Source organism: Melitaea cinxia, chromosome 17 (assembly GCF_905220565.1).
Source record: "Melitaea cinxia chromosome 17, ilMelCinx1.1, whole genome shotgun sequence".
Taxonomy (NCBI): Eukaryota; Metazoa; Arthropoda; class Insecta; order Lepidoptera; family Nymphalidae; genus Melitaea; species Melitaea cinxia.
The window spans coordinates 9789527-9802769 of NC_059410.1; positions in this window are offsets into that span (position 1 = coordinate 9789527).

Genomic DNA, 13243 nt, shown 5'->3' on the forward strand with positions numbered 1-13243 from the left:
GGAATCCCAGAGAAATCGAGGAAAACTCTCGGAAATCCGCATAACTTTTTACTGGCTCTACCGATTTTGATGATTTTTAATTTAATCGAAAGCCGATATTTATCATGTGGTCACATTTAAATTTCATCGAGATTTGATTACAACTTTTGGAGTAATCTTTGATAATACGTATTTACTTGACAATTTTTTTTGTCTACCTAAGTTGTATTACTTGTCGATATAACTGAAGTCGGTTTTTTTTCGTTTGCCTGCAAACACAATTATTATCGATACAATCAATAGTGTCGATACTGTTAACATATGGAAGTGGCAATACTTTAATAAAACAACACATATTCACACAAATTATTGTTTCAACATTTTTTATTTATTGAAGTTTCAAAATTAACAATAATTATATTGTATAAAATAATATAGAGAGTAGATTTATATGTATACAATCAATACAGTTTCTCATTTTAACAATTATTGAATTTGCAGAAACAATAATGAATAATATTTGCAACATATAAAAATAGCAAATTAGCTTTCACTTTCACAAATATGATATTATTGTCGTTGTATGTTGTGTTTTAAGTTAAGACCGTCTTTATGGGTTATTAAATTATTACTGAATATATCCGGCAACACACTTTGGAGCAGCGTAGTGGATTAAGCTCTGATCCTTCTCCTATGGCAAAGCTACATGGTGAAAGACGCAGTGGGATATTACAGACTGAAGCGCACCTAGGGCTGCCAACTTTTTTGACAAAAAAAAAAACGTATAAAGTGGTTTGGATAGGAAAAAAAGTACGTGGAAGAAAAAAAAAGTATTTTTCAAATTTTATGTTTATATTGCTTTAAAAACGTATTTTTGTGTGCCTTTAGCACATGCTAACAATTTTTTGTTATGTTTAAATGTTTCAAACTCGTTTAGCAATCAATATTTAAATTTATATAAATAAACAATTCGTTTCTAGTTAAATTTATTGACGCTCTATTTCTCTCTTCTCGCCAATTGAGATTCATTATTAAAAAACCCTTTCAGTGAAAGCTGAAGTAGTGGGAAGTGAGATTAACTAAGAAATATATATATTTTTATAAGAAATATATACATTTTCTAAATTGCTAGACAGATTAAGTATTAAGATGCACGATATATATTCCGAATGCATAAGACTTAAGGAGATCCAAAAAAAAAATCACTAATGATGATAAAGAATTTTCAGTGAAAAGTACAGTTGAAAAATGACAATAGGTATATACTTAAAAATGCACCTGATAGCTTAGCAAATATAAAAAATATATATCATTACAGCCTATACAGTCCACTGCTGGACATAGGCCTCCACAAGTTTACGCCAAAAATAACGTGAACTCATGTGCTTTGCCCTTAGTCACCACGCTGGGCAGGCGGGTTGGTGACCGCAGTACTGGCTTTGTCGCACCGAAGACGCTGCTACCCGTCTTCGGCTTGTGTATTTCAAAGCCAGCAGTTGGATGGCTATCCCACCACCGGTCGGCTTTTTAAGTTCCAAGGTGGTAGCGGAACTGTGTTATCCCTTAGTCGCCTCTTACGACACCCACGGGAAGAGAGGGGGTGGCAATATTCTTGAGTACCATAGCCACACAGTACAATAAAAGTAGAATACATTATTTATAAAGTATGGTTGGCAACCCTAAGCGCACCTTGCTTTTTTAGTGTGCACCTTGTTCTATTTTGGCAGCTCTTATTAATCCCTCGCACACACCTATTTACCGGCAAAGATTAACGTTGAAAAACGTTCCTGTTACCTAATTACCTTTAAGAATTTTAACGGTATTAACGGCATAGAAAAAAATTTACGATATTTATCGGTATATTATAATGGCAATGGTAACTTTAAGCCCTGATTCATAGTAGGGCTGTTTTATATGAAAACTAGCGATTCTTCTTCTACACAATTATATTAAAAATAACAAAATTAGCATGACAATTTTGGTACAATCATGTCCGCGTGGAATTGTGCCAAGAATACTGGCAGCATTTCCTGGTTGAATCGCTATGCCGATTCTCTGGGCCTAAACCTAAACCAGCCCTCTTGTCACCAGTGGAAGCAATAAGGCGAGAAATTATCTAATTTAATTTTTTTTAGTACTGCTACTCCAAGGTTCAAGTGTTTCGACTGCAAACGGCACAAATATGTAATTTGGAATTAGTGACGAATATTTGTGTCGTTTACCTGGCATGAGACGGAGCAAGTGTGTCAACGCAGGCTGCGTTCCACAAAAGCGTCCGTCCCCTTTCCCAGAGAACCAACGTTAATCCATTAGGTCTCTTGCCATTATCGCGACTAATTCCGAGCAGGAACATCGATGGTTGCAAGAGCTGTTTTTATGGTATCATTTAGGGAACCATGGCAGGAACCGTGTAGTCTAAAAGAATCAACAATATATATAATTACTAGATCGTTCAATAAGTCCCGAGACTAACCTGGAAATGGCGCATAAAATGTTATGCAGGATCAGCTCTCTCTAAAGCAACCATTTGTCGGTGGTATGCCGACTTCAAACGCGGTCGCATGGACACCAATGATGGGGAACGCTCAGGTCGTCCAAATGAAGCAGTGACTCAAAAAAATATTAACCAAGTCCTCAAAATCGTATTGGAAGATCGGAAGGTAAAAGTGCGAGAGATAGCCGAGATAGTGAAGATTTCAGCTGGTAGTGTTTTCACTATTTTACATAAAAATTTGGCCATGAAAAAGCTTTTTTCTAAGTGGGTGCCGCGTTTGCTTACAACTAATCAAAAGGAACAAAGTATCAATGATTCACAGCGATGTTTGGCGCTGATGAATCATAATAAAAAGGATTTTTTACGTCGTTATGTAACAATGGATGAAACCTGGATATACCATTTCACTCCGGAATCCAATCGGCAGGCAGCGGAGTGGAGAGCGGCTGGTGAAAGCCGCCCGAAGCGTCCAAAGACTCAGAAATCGGCCGGTAAGGTTATGGCGTCTATATTTTGGGATGCGCATGGAATACTTTTCATCGACTACCTTGAAAAGGGGCAAAATATAAATAGTGACTATTACATGTGCTTATTGGAGCGATTGAAGTACGAAATTGCGGATAAACGGCCTCACATGAACAAAAAGAAAGTGGTGTTTCACCAGGACAACGCGCCTTGTCACAAGTCCGTGAGAACGATGGCCAAAATTAACGAATTGGGCTTCGAATTGCTTCCTCATCCCCCTTATTCGCCAGACTTGGCCCCCAGCGATTACTGGCTGTTTGCAGACCTCAAAAAAATGCTTCAGGGTAAGAAATTTGACTCAAATAGTGAAGTTATCGCAGCAACGGAGGCTTATTTTGAAGCCAAAGACGAATCGTTCTACACACATGGGATAGAAAAGTTAGAAAAGCGTTGGAGGGACTGTATCGCTCTTGGAGGAGACTATGTTGATGAATAAAAATTAATTTTATAAAAAAGACCTTTTTTTAGTACTTAGTCTCGGGACTTATTGAACCACGTGTTATGTATATTTGATATTATTAAAGTACCTATATAATGTTTACGTTACGCAATTTTGTACTCTTTTTCATCTTTTCTACCGTGTTTCGTCTGCTTCTCGTATTCTAATGAAAATGCTATCTCTCTCTTGTCGGTCCCTCATGTCTGAGGATCGTGGTCAGCATCAGGGTTGCATCTGGAGCGGATGATGTGCCTCCACCGGTCTCTGTCCATGGCGTCTCTTACGACCGTGTATAACTTAGTGGTAGATGAGTTCTTGACCTGGTCTACCCATCTCGTTGGTGAACGACCGCGCGATCTTTTGCCGTCCGTGTTCCCAACCACAATCAGTTTCTCCAGATTTTTATCACCTCTGCGCATCGTGTGGCCGAAGTACGACAAAATACGCCGTCGGCATATGGTGGACAACCTGTTTTTGATATGGAGCTGGGCCAGGATCGACGCATTAGTGCGTTTCGCAGTCCAAGGTATTCTCAGCATTCGCCTCCAGCACCACATTTCGAATGCATCAATCCTTTGCCTTTCTCGGGCCAGGATTGTCCATGTCTCAACTCCATACAGGAAGATAGGGAATACAAGGGCTCGTACCAGCCTGGTCTTGGTTCTGATACCGATTCCCCTTTTCTTCCAGATGTTGTTCAGACGCGCCATAGCATCCCTTGCCATCCCAATACGCCTTCTTATTTCGGGGACACAACTGCCGTCATTGCAGATTTGGGCACCTAGGTAAATGCATCGACGGTGTCAATGCCCGGAATGTTGAGAGTATATTTTGATAGGTTTCCGGCTCGATCCACTATCATAAACATAAGAAAATGCTATATACATTTGTAAAAATAAGATGTAATACCTACAATGCAGAGAGTATCTATCTATTGAAATAAGTACATAAAACTATCAAAAATTTAGGTGCATATTTGCAACGTCTCTTAAGAAAGGTATGTCAACGCTTGTAAAGATAGACTTGAAGTTAGAACGTTATTTAAGTAAGCTGTTTCCTTCCTTGTCATATCAATTTTTTCTTGTATTCGTGATATCTTTCGAAAGTCATTCCGAACAAATGCAGCAAAGTAAATAGAATAAGAATTTGTATTAAAAGTTTGTTTATAACGTTCTCACGTTGTTTTACTATCTACGGTAAATAAAGCAGATCTACGTAAATTCTAAAATTAGAATTTATGTGTGTGTAAATACTTCAACGGCAAAAAACTCGCAAACTTTGTTTTTATTAGGCTGCTGGAATATCCTGTGTAGTCCTTTTTTTTCCTTCGGGTAAGAATTGTTCAGCTCTACATACCCTGTTGATAAAAAATATATATCCATAATACTTTGGAAAACTTTCGTATGTTGTTGTTGTTGTTGTTGTTTCTTCACGGACTGTTCTCCGCAACTCGACGTCAAAAAAAAAGAAAAATATAATAATTGACCGAGGATTTGAACCGTGGTCTTTTCAATCGCGATCGGTCGATTTCCCACCTGAGCTATTACAACTTTCTGACAGTTGCGAAATTTACCTTCGTATTCTAACGATGTTTTTTCATTGTCTAAAACTGGGCTAAAACGACATTTCCTAAAAATAAATCCTAGCTAGATTTATTTATCTCCCCCGAAAGTCCCTGCATACTAAATTTCATGAAAATCGTTGGAGCCGTTTCCGAGATTCAAATTATATATATACACAGACACACACACACACACACACATATATATATATATATACAAGAATTGCTCGTTTAATAGTATAAGATATGATTTCTGTGTTCAATTTATTACATAAAAAAATATAACTATCAGAAGTGTAATCAGTATATTCTGGATAAAAATTAGGGTGCACTAGGGGTTACTTAAATAAATTCAAAATATTATCTAACCCACAATATAGTTTCAGGAAGGGTTTATCGACCCAAGATGCTATTCTGAAACTGACTTCCGTCATAGTGAAGGAGGTTGACTGTGGTAATAATTGCCTTACTGTTTTTTTGGATCTGAAAAAGGCTTTTGACATCGTCTCTGTTCCTCTTCCCTTACAAAGACTGCAGGGCATCGGTGTTAGAGTTATTTCGCTTTCCCCTTTTTAAAAGTTTATAATAGGTTCCTCGTGCAAAATACGTACAGCCTTTGCTAGACGACTAACTAATCGAGAGAAGATTAACTAAAATGGTCGGAATCTCTTACTTTTGTTGCGGTTGAAAACTTTATCGCTAAAGTTAGCTTGTAATATAAAATGCTTCCTTACCGCTGTTATTGGTCACAACTCATACGACATACTCGTACAATGAGCATTACTTAAAAATCATAGATAAACTCGCACTCAATCACGTGCGTACACATGTGTGGACATTCTTGCGAACAGACACACACTGTGTGTACAATACTAACACTTAGATTGAATTTTAAATTTTAAGATATTCAGTATAACTTGTGAGTATAACTATAGTCTCCGTAAGGGAAGTAGCGAGTTATTCCTAATACAAGTAAGTGTCTCTGACAACTTACTGGGAAGACTCGGTGATTAATTGTAACAAAGATAGTAACAAATAAATGATTTTTATTTTATTTATTTTTATTTTTTTATACGCATTTTTATAAGTATGATATAGAAGTCAGAAGCATTGACACTATATATATTTAGAAGAAAGCGCGTTAAATAAAATATGACTTATTTGTATTTTTTATAGCCACTTTAGGCAGTTCAGTTGATAGATGATAGACCACATCTGACCACATCGATCTTACAAGAAGGATATTAGTGTGCAGAAGATGTTTCAAGTAACAAACCGCTTGATGTCATTTTGTGCTCAGTTTACTAAGAAGATTCTATGGGAATTTTCGCTACAGATTTTCGTACTCTACAAATATTATAACAAAAAATACTATATTAATAATTATGTTTAAATTTCAATACTGGTAGCGAATAAATTTATGTAATGTAGCAGTAACTTACAATAAAATTTATTTTAAGTGAAAATTGTATATTAAATAATAAATATTAATCGTAAGCTAAATAAACATACACAAAAATAAAGTTTATGTTGGAATATATATTAAATAAAACTATTTATTACATATTTAAGCCGTGTTTACTTCTTATCCAACATACATAAGTCTTAGAAAAATTACAGGGTCAAATAGTTGTCATAGGAATGTGTTCTATTTACAAAATATATATAAAACCTTCACTCCTCCTAACGCATTCCTAGACTATTGATCAGATTCTCCAATCTTTGGGATGGCAGCCCTTTAGTTAAAATATCAGCTTCCATCCTCTCTGTATTCACATAAATAAAAATAGGTAAAATCTTTTTAAGTTAAACGGTTTTATGTTAAACATACATTGCAATGTTTAAGATAAATGTACTAAAAACCAAAAAATAATAAAATAGATACAGTCGTGGGAATTATAAACATATGCATAGACTAGACTAAAATAAAACCGTGGGGCACGTCAATTGTCTATAATCGTTGATTAAAATGTTTGTTTTGTAATGTTACACTATAATTAGGCAGTTGTTTAACCGACAACGATGGACGTGTGATAAGTAGGGCTAGAATGTGGAAACAAGCTAGCAAGCTCGATTATAAGCGAGTTTTAGGGTTTCATAGTGGTGAGCGAGTAGTACTTTTATCATATGTTTTGTCGATTAAAGACAAACTACGAGCAGTGAAACGACTCCTCGCCAGCCAGCAGTGTGAATGTCCAACGATAAACTAGTTGAAACATCTCTTTTATTTACATGGAGTGTATAACTATTGGAATTTCCATGAGCAAGAAAATAGTAAGTAATTTCCTCACCGTCTGCGGGCCAACTGCCTATTTTAACGACGAATTAAACGATTCTTCTATCGCACATTAAGTCGATAATTTTTAGACAATTGACGTGCCCCACGGTTTTATTTTAGTCTAGTCTATGCATATGTTTATAATTCCCACGACTGTATCTATTTTATTATTTTTTGGTTTTTAGTACATTTATCTTAAACATTGCAATGTATGTTTAACATAAAACCGTTTAACTTAAAAAGATTTTACCTATTTTTATTTTCTAGTTTTTAGTTTTTATTTCGCATTCTGTTTAATTCATTTAGTGCTTCATTATTGCAAGGCCCATCTTAAATATTGAGGTTGTATAGTGCACTGTATTCTTCTTGTCAAGCCCTTTTATTTGATACCCATATTGGTGGGATTGATAAAAAATTGTTATCAGACATTTGGTAGCGGCGGCCAGCTTAGATTTCAATTTTGCATAGTAAATTGTATTCTACTTGTTGAGACTTTTCATTTGATACCCATGTTGATGGGATTGATAAAACCTAAGTTATCCGCCATTTTGTAGAGGCCGCCATCTTGGATTTTAATTTTATATAGTACATTGATTATACTGGTTGAGCACTTTCATTTGATACCCATATTAATGGGATCGATAAAACCTACGTTATCCGCCATTTTGTAGCGGCCGCCATCTTGTATTTCAATTTTTTATAGTATATTGTATTCTGCTTGTTGAGCCCTTTCATTTGATACCCATATTGATGGGATTGATAAAACCTACGTTATCCGCCATTTTGTAGCGGCCACCATCTTGGATTTCAATTTTTTATAGTATATTGTATTCTGCTTGTTGAGCCCTTTCATTTGATACCCATATTGATGGGATTAATAAAACATAAATTATCCGCCATTTTGTAGCGGCGGCCATCTTGAATTTATAATGATAATGAATAAACATAATTGTATTGTCACCAAAATGCAAAGTGTATACAAAATTTCAGATTAATCGGTTGACAGGAAGAGGGTGAAATTTGAATTACTAAATTTGACCCAAGAATAAAAAATAAAACAAACGGGGTGAGCTAAATAAAACCGTTTAATAATATAAACTGTTTTCTCCTTAACGTGCTGTCGAATGAAATGCGTTCTCAAATCAATATGCTTGGTTCTATTGCTCACAATTTCATTCTTGCACATCTGTATTGCCGCTTGACTGTCGCTATATATAAGTACACTATTTTGTTGCTTACAGGCAATGCTATTCCACAACATTTTTAAATGTATAGCCTCCTTTACGGCTTCTGTTAATGCCATGTATTCTGCTTCTGCTGTAGACAAGGCTACTGTTCTTTGTTTCCTTGATTCCCAGTTAATGCATCCACCAGATAATTTGAAACAATATCCTGTGTAGGATCGTCTGTCCAGTGCACACGATGCCCAATCTGCATCTGCAAATCCATAGATGGGACATTCAGTTTTCTCGTAAATTATTCCAAGCTGTAAAGTTCCTTTGAGATACCTTAGTACAAATGTTGGAATATATATTAAATAAAACTATTTATATCATATTTGAGCCGTGTTTACTTTCTATCCAACATACATAAGTCTTAGAAAAATTACAGAGTCAAATAATATGTCATAGGAATGTGTTCTATTTACAAAATATATATAAAACCTTCACTCCTCCTGCTTGTGCAACTCTGTCGAGCGTCACTCTCTTCTATGATTTTGATTTTTAAATCTTCAGGGTTCGGTAAAACATCCCTCGATTCTATCGCTATTCTAAAGTTTTCGTAGGAGGTTGGTAAACTATAAAGCATCATAATACTCAGCAGTTCTGGGTGAATACTTACTTCCATGTTTTGCAATTTGTCTACAATATCCATGAAATTAATAAGGTGATCCCGAACATCTTCATGTGCTGTCATCTTTTTTACAACTAATTGTTTTAACAAACCGGCTTTTCGTGCAGGCCCAGAGCTTTGGTGGATAGACTTCAACTTATCCCACACCTCTTTTGAAGTAGTGCAGCCACTTACTTGCTTTAGCTCATTAGGTGACATGAGAAGTAATATCTCAGCCTTCGCCATCATGTCCTGTTTTTTATCGGCGACTTCGCCTGTTACGTATTTCCACAACTCATTTTTAATAAGGATGGCTTGAGCTTGTACGCACCACGTATCGTAGTTATCCTTTTTCAGCGGTTCGATCCGATAATTTGTAGACGTCATCATACTCGATTATTTTTGACTTTACATGCAACTTTTCGCTTCTACAATTACTAACCACGCTCTGCTACCAAATGTTGGAATATATATTAAATAAAACTATTTATTACATATTTAAGCCGTGTTTACTTCTTATCCAACATACATAAGTCTTAGAAAAATTACAGAGTCAAATAGTTGTCATAGGAATGTGTTCTATTTACAAAATATATATAAAACCTTCAGTTTATAACTGCAGCATTGCGTGCAGAGATCAGTGGCGAACATGAAGCGATGCCGCAAGCATGAAATCACTCCAATATTGGAGCTCCCGCCGTAACAACTCAATCAACGCAATTTTAAAATAAACTGTTTTTTATTATAGTACACAAACGTCGGCCGCTTCGAAGTTCGAACAAAAAAATATGCCCCAACGAAGGTCTCAATAATGACTTTCTCGAGAACTTGTTACATATAAACAGCTCTCGAGGTAGGTATACGCAAGATCTTTTAAGCAAACTTCAACTTTAAAATCGACTAACATACGCTAAGTAATGATATAAGAATTGTACAATTATAACGTTTTGGTATATAAGAAATAGGTTTTGGCAATAGAGTCGATATTATTTATTAAAAAATTGTATTTTCGTATGTTAGTAGGTGTTGGTTTTATTATGATGCTTGAAGGTCTTAACAATATTTAAAATCAGTTTTAAAAAGCTCATCTATTTTAATTCAATTTAAAATTATTATATCAGATCTTTAAAGACCGGTTACCCGGTTAGTCTAATAAAAGTAAATAAAAACAGGACAACTCTATTCCGTAGTGCTCCGTTTTACTTTTATTTATCCCAAAAGACCGAGGGGAACGGGAAGGGAAGACATTGAAGCTGTCATCTGTGCGCGAGGAGCAAATGCTGACCAACTCACAACTCAATCGAAAGCGCGCGGGCGCCGGTGTTGTACGTGTGTAACGCATACCGCTCATAAACATCGATGCAAAACAAAACACCATAAATTAAGTGTAAAATAACATAAACAGACTGACATTATCGTTCAAATAAAATAAAAAAACTCCATTGGATTTTTGTTTGTGAAGTTTGTTTTCTTTTTGGATCTGTGATATTTTTATAGACGATCGTAAAGTTTTTGTTAAACTTTTCACCGAACACGAGCCATGTGACTAAGAAGAAGCAACGAAATAAAAGTATGTACCGTTTTATTTTAACTCTTATAGTGGATATTTAAAATGTAAGTAATCTAGAGTTAATTTTTTATACCGGAATAATATTGGCTTACCGCGTACAAAGAATATATATAATAATGAAACATTTTGGAGGGTAGTTATTTATTAACTTATTTAAGTTATTTATGCCTTAATGTACGCTGCAAATACATTAAAATATTAAGTAGTTAAAAAATAGAGATTGAGTCATACGAATAGTCTAATGGCTATTTTTACTATTTTTATGTATTTATATTAGTTATATTTATTACAAATTATATTATCAACAAATCTATACTGATATTATAAAGCTAAAAAATTGTTTTTTTGTTTATTCAAACGCGCTACTGGTTCGAATTGAAAAATTATTATTTTGTTAGATAGCCCCCCTTTTCCTCAAAATAACGCGGGTAAGATAAAGTTATATTTAGCAGTTTGAAAATGAATTTTAGCGGTACTATGCTTGAAAAAGTTTTGCAAGGAAATCCTATACGTTCGGTACAAAAATCAAATAAACAATGTTAACAAAACATTACTTGTGACGTAAAAAACATGCACAGATTTAACTAATCAAAGATATAGTTTAATCAAACGGCTATAATATAACATTGTATTGTTCTTGCTTTTCCCGCGTCCTTAGCTGTAATGCAAACGTGAGCTGAAATAATGTGATGGTCTATTAAGCAGTTGACGTAAATATATCATGCACGAATGTAGTCAACTCGCGTGAACTATCCACATCGAATAATTGTTGTTATAGATTAATATTTACGATTTTTACTAATAAGAAAGAAAAAAGACTTAAAGAAAGGAAAATTTTAACTCATCGTTAGGTAGTAAATTAAGTTTAGCCAATTTTTAGCAAAGGCACCTAAATTCATCAATTTTTTGAATAATATGTAATTTTATTAATTTTTAAATCACAAAAAAAAAATATATTTTTTAATTCTATGGTTAATGGCGAGGTAAAACGCATTTGTTAATTACGTACTACTTAACTTTTTTGTTATCAAAATTTATGATTGGAAGCTGTGATTGTAAGTTTACAGACGATCGGTAATTGACCTGTGATTATGGTTTCTGCTCCAATTCTATGCTGAGCGTTATATTTTATAGCTTGTAAAAAAATTGTTTCAAATCGTACCTGTAAATTGTGAGTCAGCGGATTCTATAAAATAAAATATTTACCATTATAATGTTGGTCACTATGTTCAAACAGAAAATTGCTCTATTGAGTTAATAATAGGTATATTAAGTAGGTATTAAGTAACTCTACGAAAAATATAAAAATTACATATTTAAATAATCAAGTAAGGTAAAGGAGTGTCATTTCTACATTCTATTTTAAATTCTGCTCACATTTGACTGAATATATAAAAAATAATTATAAATATTGACAGATTGTTTTAGAGTTTAAATTGTAATGGCGGAAGTGTCCTTAATTTTTAGCAATACTGTTTAATGATCATATGTACCAATATATTTCTTTTAAATAATTAGTAGGCAACTATTATAATTTAATATAATTGTTTGAGGCTTAGGTATACAAAACAGATGCGTCCGTGAGTACTAAAGTGCGGACGCACGTACTAGTAATAAAACATCACGTACAGCCAGATTGATTTATTACACCTTGTTGTCCATAATAAGATGTCCTAACTCCTTAACAACCTTTAGTGACGTGCAAAACACTATAAAATATAAGCAACTCCATTCAGTAGGAGTTATGATATACGTATAAACAAAATACAGAATATTTTCAACTGCGTAATGTAAAAGAACATCCATGCCGTACAATACCTACAGATCTAAACACTTTTCTTGTTACAAATACACAATTCAAATAAATACATTTGTTGTGGCGATTGAGCTTCAGTTCTTGATTTTTGTTTCATGATAAAATTCTAAACAAAATATTAAAAAAAAAGCGAGTGTGCCCACCACACGACTGAAGAAAACTTTTTTAGCAATAGGCCTGCACTATGTCTTAGATATACGAAACGTAAATGGCTATGAGAGAAGGAGAGAAAGAAAATGTGTGCTCGAATTTTTCTCCCTTGCTCCGTTTACCTCGTCCGATCACACTTTTCGTAACACTCTCGTCACGTATTCAACAGCTTACTTCCCAAGTCATCCTCCTTTTTTGGAAGTCTGTTAAAAAAACGTCACATGGACCTAATATTCATAATCATAACTCACTTTATTGACTTTATAAGTATAAGAACTGTTAGCAATTACACAAAGAAATTGAATGTATTGGTAAGCAAAGTTACTAGTTTGTTAAATGCTTAAGTATTAAGCAATACAGCTTAATACACATAATGCTTAAGTATTGTAGCAATACAGAAAAAATCGATTGAAACAACTTGACAACACTATTTAATTTCATAATGTAAAGAATTTTGTGACGCATATTTAGCGCATCGACTGCTAAGCGGAAAATTATGTTAATATCTATTAGACGTTTCAAGGAATGATTTAGTTAACATAGGAATGAGACTATTTAAATAATCGTATGCAAACTACATGGTAGCTTTTTTATTTAT